The sequence below is a fragment of the Anoplopoma fimbria genome, chromosome 4 (assembly GCF_027596085.1).
Source record: "Anoplopoma fimbria isolate UVic2021 breed Golden Eagle Sablefish chromosome 4, Afim_UVic_2022, whole genome shotgun sequence".
Taxonomy (NCBI): Eukaryota; Metazoa; Chordata; class Actinopteri; order Perciformes; family Anoplopomatidae; genus Anoplopoma; species Anoplopoma fimbria.
Genome location: NC_072452.1, coordinates 24,530,927 through 24,549,548, shown reverse-complemented (window position 1 = coordinate 24,549,548; position 18,622 = coordinate 24,530,927). Strand labels below are relative to the sequence as shown.

The 18,622-nt window shown below is 43.1% G+C and overlaps 1 protein-coding gene across 1 annotated transcript in view; it reads right to left on the bottom strand.

Moving 5' to 3' along the window:
• Nucleotides 1-18,622, bottom strand: part of ppargc1b (peroxisome proliferator-activated receptor gamma, coactivator 1 beta) — a 90,101-nt gene that overhangs the window by 28,739 nt on the left and 42,740 nt on the right. The gene's annotated exons all lie outside the window — the stretch shown is intronic.

Here is an 18,622-nt window from a genome sequence, read left to right as displayed (position 1 = left end):
GTTAGTCAAACATCCAGATTAAAGCAGAATCCCCCAGGCGGGTCGTCTTATTTTTAGAATGCAACAAAAGTGCATGAGTCACTGTGTGAATCTTAACCCCCTTAAAAAACTGGAGGTGCTGATCACAGCTGGAGGGATCCTGCGTCACTCAGTTCCGATCACACAGGAATTTATGTTTTCTCTCAAACCACTGCTCTCTGAAACACGAGCTACCAAACATGGGAAATAGCTCCCCTCCATGAGACTCCCAAGGTTGGTGTTTCCTGTGAAGTTCATCGCTCAGAGCAGCACTGCCATTGTTAAAACGAGGGGCTTAGTTCCCATCGGGGCACCCTTCCTAAAATATGTATGCAGCTGAAGTACTGCGAGGCACTTTGGTTAAAAGCCTCCATCGTCTGGCATATGTACTGTATATTATTACACTGTTCACTGTCGGAGTCACAAGGAGCTCTCATCAACAGCCCCTCATCTCTCAACAGCTACTCATTTTAGATAATGAGACTTCCATGTTAGAGGAGGTTCGACACCGAAACCAACAGAGGCATCAGACCCCGGTACAATGCAGGATTAGACAGAAAATATGTCACGTACACCAGCAGCACCTATACTCGAAGTGTCTCGGTGCATTTATCCAGAGCATCTCCCTGTGGCTCACAACAAAGTGCTAGCGTGACCCAAGAGGTCTTCTGGTTGATTAGTTCCCCTTCGTTGGTCGACGGCGTGTTAATCAGTTGAAATGAGCTGCTCTGTTTGGTCTGTTTAATCTGTGGACTCTTTGGTCACGGTGGCACAGCTTTGTTTTCTGTGTTTGAGAGTCAAGAAAGATCTCCTCAATCATGCAAACTGTGTGCAGTGTTTCTTAAAAGGAAGCCATTTGTTCTGTGCAGTTACAATGTAAGGTGAATTCAATACACTCAAGTTTTCATTCATTCACAGATTCATATTTGAAGTTACAGATGAAATCCAACATATATTTGATCGATGGAGCCCTATAAACCTTAGAATGCCCCTTTAATTCCCCCTCCATCAACGACCCTGCCACCTCACGAATCCATGAAACATCCTCATGATCCCCTAAAACCCCTTTAGAAACATCCAGAACCCCATTCAGAAGCCTGGAAACCTTCACAAGGACTCTTTTAACCCCCAAAGGATCCCTGGACTGCCTTTCAAGACCTTGACCCCTAAACATAACCTCTTCAAGAACTACTCAAGAACCTAAAACCCCATTAATGATAGGAATCCCTGGAAGAACTGCTCCCACTCAAGATTTGAAGACTAAAAACTCTAAACCCCTTCAGTAACCCCGAAAAAAAGGGTGGAACGCTTGAAACCCCTCCAAAGACTTCTAGGCGCCCCTTGAGAAGCCCTGAAAACCCCTTAAGGAATCCTTTTAAATCCCCTTCAAAAATCCTAAAACAGGGTGGCATGTCTAGAACCCCTAATGAATCCTAGAGGCCCCTAAAGGAGCCCTTTAACCCCTTAAGGAACCCCTTTAAACCTTCTCAAGAACCCCTAAATCAAAGTGGAATGCCTGCAACCCTTAAAAACTCCTAGAGCCCCCTATATGAGCTCTATTACCCCTTAAAACACCTTGAAACCCCCTCAAAAAACCCTAAAACAGGGTGTATATATGTAACCCCTTAACAAATCTATTTAAACCCCTTAAGGAACCCCTTTAAACCCCCTCAAGAACCCCTAAATCAAAGTGGAATGCCTGCAACCCTTAAAGACTCCTATAGGCCCTTAAAGGAGCTCTATTACCCCTTAAAAAACTCAAGAACCCCTTAAACAGGGCAGAAAGTGTGTAACCGTTAGACTCCTAGAGGCCCGTCAAGAAGCCACATAACCCCTTAAAGAATCTTTTTAAACCCCTAAGGAACCCCTTTTTAAGAATTGCTCAAAATTCTCTCGACAACACGTGGAAACTTCTTACAAGAGCTCTAATAAAAGCCCAGTGAGAGCCCCACGCTGTGATCTACTGTAATAAAGCCCAGTGAGAGCCCCACGCTGTGATCTACTGTAATAAAGCCCGAGCAGCCACGTGGTCTGCAGTCACAACACATGGCTGAGAGTCAGACACAAACTGAGCCACGTCAATGAGAGAGCAGAAAAAGAAAAGAAAAGAGAGCAGGAAGTATGTGTACGTGACTCAGTGTGAAGGGAAGCAAGCGACTGTTCTCTCTTGGGGGAAGTGAAGATTTTTAAAAGAAAGAATGGTATGAGGAAGGGAGGAAGGAGGAAAGGAGGTAAAGAAATCAGTTAAACTGGATTTTTATTTTATTTTTACAACACTTCATGAATATGTGGATGTAAATGTGCGTGTGTGCAAGAGATTAATGTCCTATTGTCAGCATGATAAGGAAACGCAGTCCGTTACCATGCTTTATGTCTGGTATTTACTTATACGCCCACACACACACACAGACAGACACACACACACACACACACACACACACACTTTTCCATTCATCTCTCCAGGCCAGCAGACAGGGTCGACCAGTTACACCAACCACCTTTCAAACTGACGGTTTTCACTCACTATCAGGTTTCCTCAGAGGTGACCTCATCTCTGTCTCACTGACTTAAACTTTCATGTCGTCTCTTGTAAACTGGTATTTTGTCTCTGGACAGTTTGTTCTCTGTGAAACATTAAAAAAAAAAAAAAGTAAATCGCTGAACTTTCTAACTCTTCAGTCAATGATGTCTGGAAATGTGCTAATGTGTCAATCTAGATAACAGGTACTTAACTCTCAAATGCTAATTTTACATGATCTAAAAAGAGCACTCTACTTTTACTGTCAACAGCAGGTCGAACCACTCAGGCTGCAACTAACAATTATTTAGTCCTTTATTTTCTTGATTGATCATTGAGTTTTTTTGTTCTATAAAATGTCAGAAAAAGAGTGTTGAGGAACGTTTATCTGGGTCAAGGAATGGATGAAACACGAGCTGATATCATTAATGCTTTCATAAATTACAGAGCAGAATCACACGGTAACAGACATGATCAAAGGGCCAATCAGCAAAGTGGGGGGGGGGGGGAGAAAGAGAGAATGAAGGGGGGAGAGCGTTAAGGTAAGAAGGAAAAGAAAGGGAGAGAGGCAGGAGGAGAAGGAGCTGGAGGAAGGAGGGAGGAAAGGGCACAAAGAAGGTGAATATGAAGAGAAGGAAGAGGACAGAAATGATTGAGTGAGTGAGTGTTAGGGAGAAAAAGAGAGAGATGTGGGTCAGAAAATAAAAGAGCGATAGAGGAGGAGCAACGGGGGAGGGGGGAGGGGGGAGGGGGAGTCGTGACTTGATTGAGAAGCAGAAGGGAAGGAGGGAGGAGACGAAAGAGGAGAAGATGCCCTCTATACGACCCCCCCACTGCTTCCTACCCCCCAGCTGCTGATGCAGGTGTGTGTTTTCACCTAGCGAGTGTGTGTGTGTGTGTGTGTGTGTGTGTGTGTGTGTGTGTGTGTGTGTGTGTGTGTGTGTGTGTGTGTGTGTGTGTAGCAGGCAGCTCACATGCGCCTGACTCATCCCCCTACATCACTCGTTCCCTAAGCGCATCCTCCCTTTCCACTCTCCTCCTTCATCTCAACATCCTCTCCTTCCTTCCCTCCTTGGCACCCTCTCCTCTTTCCTTAATCCGTCCTTTGCTTCACTCAACATCCTTTTCTCCTTTATATCACATCATCTTTCTTTCCTCATCATCTCTTCTCTTTCCTCTCTCCTTCCATCTTCTTTCCTCTTTCCTCCCTCCTCATTTTCAGTCTTATTTGTTCCTCAGTCTCCTAAACTTTCTTCTCCTCCTTCCTCTCTTATCAACCCATCACCCTTTCTATTTTTCTTTCCTCTTTGCTGGTCTTCATGTGTTTCTCTTCTTTCATTCCCTTTCAGCTCTTCCCTTTTCCTTCTCCTCATCTCTCTTTTTCATCTCCTTACCTCCTCTCCCCTCCTCCCTCCCTCTTCTCTCACCCTTTCTTCTTTCCTCCATCCCTCTCTCCATCCCTCTCTCTCCTCCCTCATAAAAGGACAGGCAGATTGATTTCTTTGTTTCTAGCTTCTCTCCCTCTTCAGTCATTCTCTCCATTGTAGCCGTCAATCAATAAAATGCCACACACACACACACACACACACACACACACACACACACACACACACACACACACACACACACACATTCCCAAAAACATACACCCAAGTAACACGTGTGCACATGTTGCACCAGAAAACAGGTGGACCGGGCACACACACACACACACACACACACACACACACACACACACACACACACACACACACACACACACACACACACACACACACACACACACACACACACGCACAGTGGAAAACGAGCAGCACATACATACACGTCATGTGATCTCATCTGCGTCACATTCGCATACCAAAACGGCGACCCTCTGCATTAAACACACACACACATTAACACAGATATTGTCACACACACACACACACACACACACACACACACACACACACACACACACACACACACACACACACACTCCAACACAGAAAAACGTGACCGAGCAGGACGAAGCACACACACTCCGGCGTGCGTCTGAACCTCCTCTCTGCTGCAGCAGAAGGTGACTGCGGCTGCAGCGTTTGTTCCTGACTCTGAATAATGATGAAGCCCCCCCGACGGCTACACACAACATGACTCACACACGCCAGGAGGAGGAAGAAGGCAGCAGAGCAGCTCGGCAACAGAGCGACGCCTTCTCCTCTCTTTTCTTTTTTTTCTTTTTCTTTTTCTCTCTTTCAGCTCTGCTTTGTTCATGATCACTGAACATCCTGTTGCTTTTATTGAGCGCGGCGACCTTTTATGACCTCATGCATCGAGAATTTTGAAACAGATCCAAAAAGAAACGCATTCAGATTGTAACTAATCTCAATCAGGAGGTTTAAATTCTCTGATTTAAAGGAATTCACAGCAGCTGCAATGGTAACCAGACACAAATGTCCATAGAAACCAGTTCAGTCCACTCGCTCTGTTGCCTCCTCGTTTCTCAAAAAGATATCCATGTGTTTAGCATTTTATTGGCACGGTAACAAGTGTTGCAAACACACGGATGAAGGGCATTGAGGCGTATTATGCTGAAGTGGATTGGGAAGATGTTTTGTGGCTGTTTTGATGCTTTGTTTTGCCAAGACTCAGGGTCACTGCTATAATCTATTGGAACGTGTTGTGAATCCTAAGCTGGTTACAGCTGCTGTTTTTTTCTCTGACAGAGCGAGCTACGAAGTTTTTCACAGCAACTTTTCATGCCTACAGGCTGATCATTTCCTCACGATGACTAAATTAATCCAAAGAAGGAGGCCCCAAGTCTGTACAAGTAAACAACAGCCAACAAGCGAAGTCTTCGTCTGCAGATTTTGATGTTGAATATAAAATGTGTCTCATTAATATGCCACACACACACACACACACACATTTAAAGTGTAGCTCATTTCCTCTGTTAGCGCCTGCTCCTGCACCGGGTCAAACATAGTTAATAACATGATGAGTCCAGAAGGAGAGAGAAGAGAGCTCATACCTCCCTACCTTCATGATTAAATCCATAAACTACCTCGATGCATTGAAAGAGAACGCTCACTCGGATTCCCTGAAATTCCCCTACTGAGGTGGCCCGGAGCAAAGAAGAGAGTTTGAAAATCCACAAGTGTGAGGTATGAATATAAATCAGTTTCTTTTTTTTTCTTTTTTTTGCTGAAAAGCACCACACTGCCTGTTATGCTTGCTAAGATAAACAGGAGAAAGAAACGGCTTATTCTTCTCAGTATTAATGTACGATAATGGCAGGGGCATAACACAATAGCATCTCAGGGATGAACACATCACTCACTGTGTCTCTGTCTGAATCTATTATGGCTTAAATGGAGCGTTAGAATGGGCAGATTAAGCAAATGGGCATGAAATGAACGCAGAAGACAGACACCTTTGAAGTTATTGAAAGGGCAGACTTCAGGGGAAATCACGATAAATTTGATTTTAAGGCGTATTATAAACAGAAGACATATGCGAGTGAGAATTATAAGCTGCTGCAACAGAAATAAAGCGCATAATTGATGCAAATGAACGGAGGAAAACATCGTGGCACAGAGTTGGTTTTCAAATTAATCCTGCGTTTACGCTTTGTGCTGATGCGACTGCAAAATCCTGACCTTTGACCTTTTGAAACCTATTAAAACGCACTTGCTAGAGTCTGCTCGTTAAAGGGTATCCCGGTGTAATAATGATAGAGGTATTGGGTGGACTGGAGTGTAAAGAGAAATGAAGTGTGGTGACTTCCATTTGTGGTTAATCTCTGCGTTGGTAACAACAGAGAAAAACCTACTGGTCCGTTCAGTCATAAAAAGCCTGCTGGGACAAATCGCGCATTAAACCTGCGCTATTTATAGCGAGGCCTGCACGTGGGAGAGCTATCTGGGCTAAAACCAGCAAGTGGATATGGAAAGGCCAGCGAGATGTGTGCGTTGGCGCTCCAGCATCCTCGTGCTGGAGCGCATCCTTCACTTCTATCTTTAAACACACGCAGCACAGTCTTTGCAGGGTTATCTCTTGTTTGACGTCTCACCATGGTGATGAGGTAAAGCTCTGCGTCCTTCCATTTGGTCTTCTATGAATAGCATCTTGGGATTTTCAGTTACACAAGAACTTTCTTGGAGGCTTGAATCATCTAATTGGTTCAGTTAAGTCTGCGGGGGTGGAGTTTAAAAAGCTGCTTTTTTTCTAGGACTAATAGCTAAAAATATGAAGCTTAGCAATGCTGCATACTCCTTACGTACGAGCTAGTTAGCTTAGCATGTAATACATTTCGCAAAATGTCTTTCTACAGGTTTTTAAGGGCAAGTTTATAAGATTTGGTGAAGTCTAGCAGTGTTGGTTGCAATTGAATTCCCCTCCACTCACTCCTCCCTTTCCAATGTTTGGTTTGGCCACTCTAGGCCACCATAGAAACATGGCGGTGCAACATGGCGGACTCCGTGAAGGGGACCTGCTCTGAACGTAGATATAATTGACTCATTTTAAGCCAATGAAAACATTATTATCCATCTCTTGGCAAAAACGCACTTTTATCCTAATATTTACATATTTCAGACGTGATAAAAGTGCGTGCAAATCACATAAACAAACCGCTCCATGGTTCTGATAATAATGTGATACCTTATTGATCCACACAGAGAAATCAAAGCCGTGGCTGCTGCTTTCCTGGCAGCCATACAGCAGGCCTTTTTGTAATGTTATGTAAGGGCAGTCACAAGCTCAATCATGTGCCGGTGAGTCCTCGCCAGTTCTCTGGACTGTCCAAACTTCCCTTTAGGCACGCGAACACATCATACACAAAAAAACACACACACACACACACACACACACACACACACACACACACACACACACACACACACACACACACACACACACACACACACACAGATAGATACAGCACCAACTCCATACAAGGTCAAGCTCTCTCAACCCTCAGCTGTAGATCATAGGAGCAAAGAGGAGACGATAATTATCTTCTGAATATACAGTATATGGGGTTATTCCTCACTTTTGTGATACTTAAATCATTTGTTTGACCCTGAAAAAGGCCTTTGGCAGCACTCAAGAGGTTGTGGATTACCACAACATGAAGTTGCGACTTAAGATGTAGATGTTGCAGAAATCCCTCTTACTTATTGCAGAATTACTGAACTTGTTCTGCACTCAATATCCCGTGAGGAAAGTCTAATTTTGCTCTTCTAAGAAGTGAATGTCCAGCTGGTAGTTAATTCAGCAAGTTATACTTTTATGGATATGATGGAGGTTCATTTTTGCTGCAAAAATTTCACAACATTTGACTGTCAGTTATAAGCAGCATGTAGCTTGTTGTGATAAATGCATAGAGGAGAACAAGTGTCTTTCCCAATGATCACCACTACAGTATAAGTTATGCATGTTGCGTCTACTCAGCAATAAAGTGAAACATTTTTGTATGCATATCCTGCAAGAAGAACATGATCCAAACTGACACCTTAAACCCATTTTTGAGAAACGCTGTACTACAGAAAATGGAGAGGGGGGGTACGTGTGAAGGTTAAGTGACAGACCGGAGCCCATACAGCTGAGAAATGGTGATGAGCGGAACCAGATCGAGTGTTGTAATCACCTCCCCGCCGCGCACGCTGAAGTGACAGGGAAGATGTAAGACGGCGTGCCAGGACGGGGACTCCGTTGAGTGTCCCGCTGCCTTAACTCCCACTTTCTTGTAGGTCACTTTGGCAGGAAGTGGTTTATAAATGACACCTCCGACATCCTCGCAGTGTCGCTCAAACGTATGAATTCAGAAATGTGCAAATCAGGCTTTAAGCAACCAAAAATGACACTAAATTAACATTTTCTCTTTGCAAGTGCTAAACAAGCCATGAAAGAAGTCAGATTGTATAGAAGTCTATGAGAAAATGACTCTACTTCTCTCTTGATTTATTCCCTCAGTAAACATTGTAAACATGAGTTTATGGTCTCAATCTCTAGTTTCAAGTCTTCTTCTTCTTATTATTATTTAGAGTCAAATAGACCATAAAGCAGGGTATGCTTTAGGGCGGGGCTACACAGTGATTGACAGGTCGTTAGTACTTTAACCCTTTCACAGTGCGTTCTCTGTTCATCAAAGTTAGTTGTAACATTTTGGTGCCCTAAAAATGTCGTATTCAGCTTTCAGTTGTATTTAGCTCCGTGTCACTTCTGGTTGCAAAAAACAAGATGGCGACCGCTAAAAAAGGCTGAAATCGAGGCTTCAAAAAGGTCAGTACACAAACCAATGGGGGACGTCACAGTAACTACGTCAAGTTCTGTCCAGTCCATGCTCCAATTACACACACAAAAACTAAGTACTAAAAGCATTTAGATCATAAAGTGAGAGAGGGTGAAGGAAAATGTCAGGCAAGAAGAGGGAGACAAAAAGAGAGATTAAAGTCTTCTAAATTTCGATTTCCACTACATGAAACATGTTTCTGAACAAGACAGTTGGGCTGAACCTCAGAGATTCACAGGAAGACAAGAGACACATCTCCGGTGCTAACTGAGCACTAATTGCTGCAGTGTTTCAGCGCTGCAATTTGCATAGAACACTTGTCACTTTGACAGTCTGGATGATCTCTTCTTTGGATTCTTGGTTGTGCTTTTGTCTGAATAACTCTGACTGCTCCTAAAAAGAGATTGTTTCCAGGAAACAGCTAATAAATTCCATATTTACATCCTAAAATATGTTCATTTATATTGTATATGTCATGGTATGACCCTGTAGAATTATGCCGTGACTTTCTAAAGGGCCCCTTTCTTCAGGTTGACAACCAATGCTTCATCGAGACAAGAGAGTCGTTTGTGAGTAATTTGTTGTCAGGTAATGAGAGGGGAAAGCTGCACAATTTAAACTTCCCAACTCATTTTTCTCCCCAGCAGCTCACACAGAAGGGATGTGCTTAATTACTGCGAACAAAAAGGACGCCCCCCCCCCCATCCACGGCCCCCCTCCATGTTTAATAAAGGCCACAAAAAGCCAATTATGTGCCGTTTGATTATTGAGGCACAATGTCAGACAATGAGGACTCATTGGTAAGCACGGAAGCTAAATTAGGATGCAGATCAATGGGAATCATTACCTCACGCTGTCTAATCTGTAGTTATCCGGAGACGCTTGACTGAGCGCCAACATGTTGTTTTTTTTAGCAGCAGACTGCTTTACATTCACAAAGTTAACATGAATTCACAGCGGGAGCAGCTCAGTTCAAACGCCCTCTCCTCTCGTAGCTCAAGTCCTTCCCCTCGTCTGAAATTCTCTGAGCAGGATTCAAACCTGCTGCCCATCGAGCCTCAAAAGCTGCTCCGACTTCTTTTTATGACAATATAGGGGTGCAACTAATGTACATGTCATTATTTATAAATCTGTTGGTTCTGTTTTATGTTCAATGCAGCCTGGTCTCCTAAAAATAACTGTAAGAATTAAGCTCTGGACGGTGTTAATGGTTGGTTCAAACACAGGACTTTCACCCAGGAGACCAATGTTCGAGTCCCTTGTGAAACCGAAAAGTTTATCTTTTACTAAACCAAACCAAGTAGTTTTGTTGTCTAAACCAAAACGCAAAATCTCCATATGTAGATACGAAGGGTTCATTCTCACTCTAAGCTAACCAAAACACAACAAATCTTAGATTCAGGTTATTATATAAATGAAAACATAGTAGTGAATATTATATTCCACTTTGGCCGATGAATCCCATTCAATCCTACACACCGTTCCGTTAAAACACTATATAATGGTGTGACACCTGTTTTGGGATTAGAAACTAATCTAGAAGTATTGTTATGAAAAGTATTTTTGCATTGAGATTTAATGAATCCCTGGTTTGCAGAAATACACAAACATTTTTGGGAGTTTTAGGAATTCATTGATTAACAGCTCAGTCTTCATGTATAACAAAGGTTGTCACAAGTTGCCAGAGCTCAAGGTGATGTTTTTAAATTGCTTGTTTTCTTCAACCAACAGTCCAAAACCCAAAGATATCAAATCATATAGAACAGATAAAAAGCAGCCAATCCTTGATCCCTTGCTGATAGAATTCTTCAGGTACACGCGCAGAGTACGCATCACAGACGGAGTATCAAGAGTAAGTACATCGTAAAGAGAAAAATGAAGTCTTCCAAATTTGGATTCTTCTAAGTGAAACATGTTTCTGACAAAAAAACAGACGGCCAAATGGATCCTCAGAGACTCACAGGAACAGAGAGTTTGTCGCTCTGCTCCCTCTGGAGTCTCTCTTCACTGAGTGGGAATGAAAAACTGAAGGGAAAGGAAGGAGACTATTACCCAGAATGCCAATCGGCGGTCTGATTCTTTGATAAGTAAACTGGTTCATTCAGATACTAGCTATCACTGAGTCTGAGTGTGTGTGTGTGTGTGTGTGTGTGTGTGTGTGTGTGTGTGTGTGTGTGTGTGTGTGTGTGTGTGTGTATATTTAACTCCTACCCTGGTCTCATGACCACTTTTTCCACAGGCTGCTGGTGACTTGAGGAGCCACTGCCAGACGACACCTCGCGCACACACACACACACACACACACACACACACACACACACACACACACACACACACACACACACACACACACACACACACACACACGCACACACACAGGGCTTGATGATGCAAGTGAATGGGGATAATTTTGGAATCAATTAATTGTGTGCGTGTGACCTTGACTAGCATGACGGATAAAATGATGTGAACGTGAGCACACACACACACACACACACACACACACACACACACACACACACACACACACACACACACACACACACACACACACACACACCAGCGTTACTGAATGAAAGCCTAACATTGGCAGCTTGTGTTTCTTATCACATGACTCCGTAGTGCAGCAGAGTTTTGAAAGAGAGGAGCGCTTCATTATATCTAAATTTCCTCTTAAGTTGATTAGGTTCACTTCCTTTATCTCTGTGAACGACCTGCAGACGATCAGTCAGTCTGTGTGTGTGTGTGTGTGTGTGTTTTACTGTGTGTGTCTGTGCTGGTGTGTATTAGTGAATGTGCTGTGATGGGCACAAAACAAGGCCGATTGAGGGGGAAGTGGGACGCCGCTGAAAACCAGAGTCTCGCCAAGTACTGTCTGTTCCCATCACGGCTGCTGCAGGGTCTGTGTGTGTGTGTGTGTGTGTTTGTGTGGTTGTGTGTGTTATGTGTTTATGTGCATTTCTTCATATATATATATATATATATATATATATATATATAGGATTGGCTTGCAACATCCAAGGTCGTGCAGCCTTGAGGTTCACCGTCTTCGACCTCTTCATTGGAAATCGATCAGTGAGTCCCTGATTAATTATTCATGTTAATTCTACAGTGTGTACTACATACTAATAGTCATACTAAACTGTTTTAGCAGCATGTATTGAAATAATCAAGCTTTGAGCATCTTCTTCATTTCCGTTTTGCACTGCCTTGTGGGGGAATCGTGTCCACTGATACTGTACTCGACTGTATGCACTCTGTCTGGCTTACATTACATTTTGTCACTTTTCCATTGGCTGCTTTAAAACAGTATGTAATATGGATTTGTAACACATTAAACTATGGACTCTGCCATTGACCGTGCACTTCCTGTTCTTCATGTGCACTTTAACTGCTATGATAGTTATTCCAGGTATTACTAATCCCAATCCATGCAAGAGTTTAACTGCTCTTACTAAAAGTGAGGGATTAGATTTAATCCAATTAAGCATTTGCCACAAATTTTATGAGCTTTTCTGTCTGAGTTTCCCTCTTCATCATCCCTCCCTGGCGCTCGTAAAATGTAAAAGGCCACTACGACCTCCGACCTTTGACCTCATCACTGTCTGCTGCTTGCAATGTTGGAAATCAGACACTGATTAAAGCTGTTGCAAAGAGACAGATGTGTAGCGAGGGGTGAGATGTAGGGAAGTCAATCTGTCGCACATTGACACAAACACACATTCGCTGTCTCGCTTCATTCTTATCTCTCTTTTGCTCTCAAACACACACACACACACACACACACACACACACACACACACACACACACACACACACACACACACACACACACACAGTCTCATAATGATTTCTGGCCTTCAGTCAATACAACAAGTGTTATTGAGTGCTTCTGATGCCGGCTTTCAGTCTCAACTCAAAAAACACTCAAGAGTTCAATCAAATGCTCATTTTCTCTCTCTGTGTTGTTTCTGTTGGTCAATCTACCGCTGCCTTTACAAAGGTGAAACCCTCAGAGGCTTGTACAACAACAGGCTTTGGTAATAAGAAAGTTTTGGAGGTGCAGAACTCTCAGTCTGAATCCACGGAGAAGTGCTTTTTTTTTTATATATAGTTTCAATTCAAGTTTTGACATTAAGACAGAAGAAGTTTTGATTTTCCTTTTGATCTGCGGAGCAAAAGGACCCTCTCTCTGTCCTGGACTCTGGTTTACCCTACCCAAAATGCGTCAAACTAAATCAGGATTTATTCGCCTTTTTTTAACATTTGAGCTTTGGATTTTCTTTTACAGAAAAATAGCACGTTAAATGTGTCAAACTTTAAAAAGATGAAACCCCTTCAAACTCTAGTGAAAAGCTGGAACATCGACAACTTTTTGTTTTGTTTAAGTGCTTCACTTTTAACTTTTTTTATTCTACCTTGGATTCCCAAAAGCTCCCCAGAAGAGGGACGAACGTGGCACTAATGCTCCCGTGACTTTTTATAATGACCCTCATAAATATCACTAATGTCTCCCAAAAACATCCCACAAATTAAAGCCGCTGCTCGCCTTTGAGCAGCGAAACATCTTACAGGAAATGTGTTGCGTCGTTGGTAATGTGTTGTAAAACATCCACAGTACATTTACAGTGTGGAATGAAATTAGAAAACCCTCCATTCAACTGGGCTTGGAATCCAGTCCGTCTACGGCTCTTCCTTCCTTCTGGGAGATCCGTTACACTGATCTCACCTCCAGCCAACCTTTTGTCACTCTGCAACCTAATCTGGCTCAATCCCTTCCTCCTCCCTCCCTCCCTCCCTCCCTCCCTCCCTCCCTCAGCTAGGACCAGCCGTGTGGAGGCGCAGAGGCTAAATCTGGAAACGTCAGCCCAGGTGAGCCCTCTCCTGTCCCATGCATGTAAGAGGCTAATGACGGAGGGATGGAGCTACACACATTAAGCTGAACAGACTGTCGCTCCATTCAACGGGCTGATTAAACTGCAGCGTTTGGTTCTGCTGCGTGTTATCTGTCGCTCTATCTGCTAAATGCTGCCGGGACTCTGGTAAATCATGTCTGGATGCTTCTCCTGATCGATCAGTGTTTAAGTTGCATAATGTGGTAGTACTGCACTTCCTGTCTGTGCCCTCTGAGCAGTGGGCGGGGCCACGCCCACGCCACACCGTCCCTACCTCATCACTAAGCAGTCTGCTTAATTGTCGTCAGATTAGCAGTCAAGGCTAAATCGGACTGTTCCACAGGCCGGTGGATAAAGCCAGAGCGAGTGAAGGGCATCACAGCAGCTCAGTGAAATGTGAGGAGGGTGGGAGGGGTGGGAGAGGGGGGGTGACAGATGCTGAGCTGGGCGACTAACGGAGGAGAAACGTGGAGAGAAAATACAACAATTTAGTAAAGAAAGTTCTGCACAAAAGTCATTCATTCATACTCGTCACCTGTGATGAAAGTCAAGTTTACAAACTTTAATTCTTGAAAAATACATTGTTGATCAAAATAGTTTTCTCCATCTGTATGCTAGTATGTATCACAGAGTTTTGAGCTATGTGAGTTAGTATATGTGTAAATATTTTCTTCTTGACCGGGGAATAAACTAGGGGAATTTATAAAAATATATTTTTTAATATATTTAGTATACAAAGAGAAAAATGTTAAGATACTACTTTTTTTTAAATAGTTTTTGTTCACACGTTTTGTAGTTTCTCGTCAATACACACCCAAAACATTTTTTATACATTAATATGTATAGAAACCTTTTTTTGAATTAATCAGTATCGTGCATGAAAACGTTGTGTAGGCGTGACCTCAGTATCTTTCTAGAGCCAAACTGAGGCTGAAAGCCGCACCAAAGTCAAAACACAAACTACAAGACGCAAAGAAGAATTGTGAGTGACAGAGTGGTCGAGGATGATGACGGGGGGATGAAGACGAGACAGAACGGTGGGCTAAAAGCAGCGCAGAGCTGCCGTCTCCACTCTGCAGGTAATAGGTAGCCTGTTGGGTAATGGGATCAGAGGGGGGATTCAGGGCTCAGAAATAAGAATGGACGGCATGAAGGAGGAGGAGGCCCCGCCCGCTTCGGTGTGAGAACACAATGGAAAGACAGAAAAAAAAACATTTGGGGGTGTTGAATGGAAATATGAAAGAGGGAGTCTGGAAGCTGAGAGTTTAGGAAGAGACACTTAAGAGTTTAAGAGGATTTAAACATTTCACTTTTAGTTGAGCTGCAGGAGGTTTTTCTGTTGAATTTATGACTGAAAAAATGAAAGAAGGTGATAAATAGAAGATGATAATACAAAAGAAATATGATTTAATAGAGCAGTTTTTCAACCACTTTGGCCTTTTCTGAGTCATAGATAAAAAATTGACTATTATCTAGATCCAAATATTTACTATTATTAAATATTTGGCGATTAAGGAGAAAGCAAACTGTTTATATATAATGTTCACAAGAAGTTAATATTAGAAGATATTTCCAATTCATATCTATCAATTATCACTTTCCTTTTTAAGTGCAGGCTGTTGTCTCAACATCTATTCTTTATCAACATGTCCTCTGTGTCCTTCGTGGTCTCCCCCCCCCATCATGATGTGGACTTGCAATCTCTTTAAGCGCTGGTAACCACTTTCCATGTTCCCTGCGAGAGGAGAACCCCGGCTGATTAAATTGCCACTGAACAGGCGTTAACCCTCAGCGTCCACCATTGTTCCAGTCTCAGGTGTCCAACCGTCCCGCTATCTAATTCCACAGCACTCAGACTCGGCCTTGAGCTGCACCTTTAAAAACCTCCACACCCCATCCATCAATCCACTACGCTCCTCTGTGTGGACACCTTCGTCTGTATTTACAATGTTTCCTCAAGAGGGCTGACGTGATTTTATCCTGCATTAAATCACTACCTGTAAATCTTTTTTCTATCTATTTAATGACTCCCTTGGGTGGGTCCTGACCCCACAGGATGGGAACCACCTCCATAAAAGCAGTGATCTAGATCTATCTACCATTTTGTGAAATATGGGCCTTATTGTGAAAAGCTCACTTTTTCAGTTCCTGTTTACATACATTTCAGTATTTGGAGCCCATTACAAAACAACAAAACTGTAAAAAAAAGACGACCAAGTCAGTTTGTTTTTGTTGTGGGTTGCAGCATAGCCAATCAGAGCAGACTGGATTATTTGTTTTCACTTAAAGAGACAGGCGCTAAAACGGAGCGTTTCAGACAGAGGTTGAATACAGGTATATTCAGAAAGACAGTATGAGAAAAATAATGTGTTTAATCAACATGAAAGCACGTAAACATGTTCTAGTAGGAGCCTGAAATAGAAGTATGAACCTAACAATGAGAATGATGTGTCCCCTTTAATATCTTTTCTCTTTCTGACTAGTCAATTTCAATTTAAGAATCTAGAGGAAGCTTATTGAGCGACTCTTGTTTTTCAGGGTGCAGAGTCTGGAGCTGCAGCCTCTCTCCTCTCTGCTGCTTCAGGACTGAATCCATCACCGTGAGATCAGAGTATCTGATGGCATTCTCAATAGCTTCGTTAGCAACTAGCGGCGTACGCTGTTTCCAGCTAACAGGCGGATTGGATTGGCTAGCTGTCCAAAACTACAAACACACACACACACAAACACACAAGTGAAGCTTCATTTTCATATTATCCATAATCTCCTGCGATCAATCATTCACTCTTCTATCCTCTTCCTCATATTTCCCATCCTTTATTTCTTCTTTACCTCCTCCCTTTATTTGTATTTTTGTAGTTTCACTCTTTTCTACATTTCCATTCTTATTTTTTCCGATCCTTCTTTCCCGTTTTAACTTCCTTTCTTCCTTCTTGCCCTCTCTCTCTCATTTTTTCATCCTTCCTACCTTGCTCTACCATAAATCCTTCCCTCCTTCCCTTCCTTCTCCCCCCTTTCTCCCTCTTTATTTATATGTTACGACCTGTAATGCGCCATCTTCCGTTTGCTGTGCTGCGTTGATTGCATGTGAGTCCTATACGTATAACTCAGCATGCATGCTTGTTTCTGCAGGCGAGGCATCAAGGTCAAACCTCCCCGATCACTCTCACTAAGGAACTCATTAGGAGGCGACGAACAGGAATACCCATCAACCCCCTGTGCAACGCCTCGCTTCTCATTTCCCTCCATCTTTCTCCTCCTAATCCTGTTCTTCCCGTCACATGCCGAGGCATGACACTTATTATACCATGTAAATCACTCCTTCATCCTGAAACAATGGATTCTTTGACAAAATATTTTGGCTACCCGTGACTTCCTGTAATCTGTAACTATGGTTCAAATATCAAAGCCTTCCTCGTCACCTCCATCGTTCCCTCCTCCGTCCGCCCTCCTCTCAGCTGCTAATCTATATCTTTTCAGGCAGGCAGGCGTTTTTTAAACCTCTTAACAGGATTGTTTATCACATTGGGGTCAGGTCAGAGGTCAGCAGGGAGGTTAATGATGTTACATGTCTGTGTGTGTGTGTGTGTGTGTGTGTGTGTGTGTGTGTGTGTGTGTGTGTGTGTGTGTGTGTGTGTGTGTGTGGTGGAGGAGGATGCTAATTTGTGCAGCATCGTAGGTATCATGCATGTTTTCATTTCCTATGTGTGTACTAAACACACACACCTTTCCCTGACCTGTATTACAACTCTGGGACTCGGCCAATCGCGTCACACCACGCTCATTTTGAAACCTCCAAATCCAAAAGGGTCACCTGACCTTAATTCAGCAGCGACAGGTCGGCCAATCAGATTACATCACCTTCATTTAAACTCCACCGATTCTTGACCGAGTCTTGACCCTGATCTCAGGCGATCGCATTCAATCAGCTGGATATCAGTCCTCGTTACATTATGTATATTTACTCATTAGCTGCTATTACAACAGACGTTGTTTTTGCAGGAGTATTTTGGTTGTTCAGATTAAACTTCTAAAATGTTATTCTAGAACTTCTCACTTATCATCCAGTCTCGGCTCTGGTCCAAACACGGCCTACTTTAGATTCTCCTATCAGCTCCGTCGCTCTGACCCTGGACCAGCCTGCCGTCTGCGGTCTGTTGTGACGTCCTTCCTGCTTCCTGACTACGCCGTCTGCAAAAATGTAAAAAGGACGACGATGCAGCAACGCAAACGCTTTCAGCTGAAGCTCTATGACAGTATGGAAACAGAGCTGCAGAGACAGATGGTGGGGGGAAGAAGCCGGCATGGAGCAAGGACGTTGAGGGAGAAATTAGATCTTGCGGCCCCGTAATACGATACCACTGAGTCACCGGTGGCGGCCTTAATCAATTATAAAAAGTCAAATTAGATAATGCCTCCGCGTGTGGAGCGACCCGAGCGAACGCTAACTCCCGCGAGGGGAAGGCTCTCCCATGTTGGACTAAAATCCTGGGAAAGGTGATAAAACATGACAGGTGTGTTTTCGCTCGCATCACGTTTTTTTTTCCCCTGACGGCACCCCAGACACGGAAAGATCAGAGGTTCCTACTGAGGAAGATAAAAGAAGAGGAGGGAAACGATGCAACCGCCTCTAATAAGACAATGAGCTGAGACGTTGATCGTTGGTCCCTTTTATTTGTGTCTCCTTTCACAAGAAATAGTGCCAATATAGTTATAGTTACATTTTTAATACTTTTATGTTGAAGTATTAAAAAAGAGGGCATGCTTTAAAGTGAAGGACAAATAAGTTCCTTCCGTTTCAGTCTTTTCACCCACCGGTCATCCAATCAATCAATCAATCAATCAATCAATCAATCAATCAATCAATCAATCAATCAATCAATCAATCAATCAACTCCTGACAAGATCAAC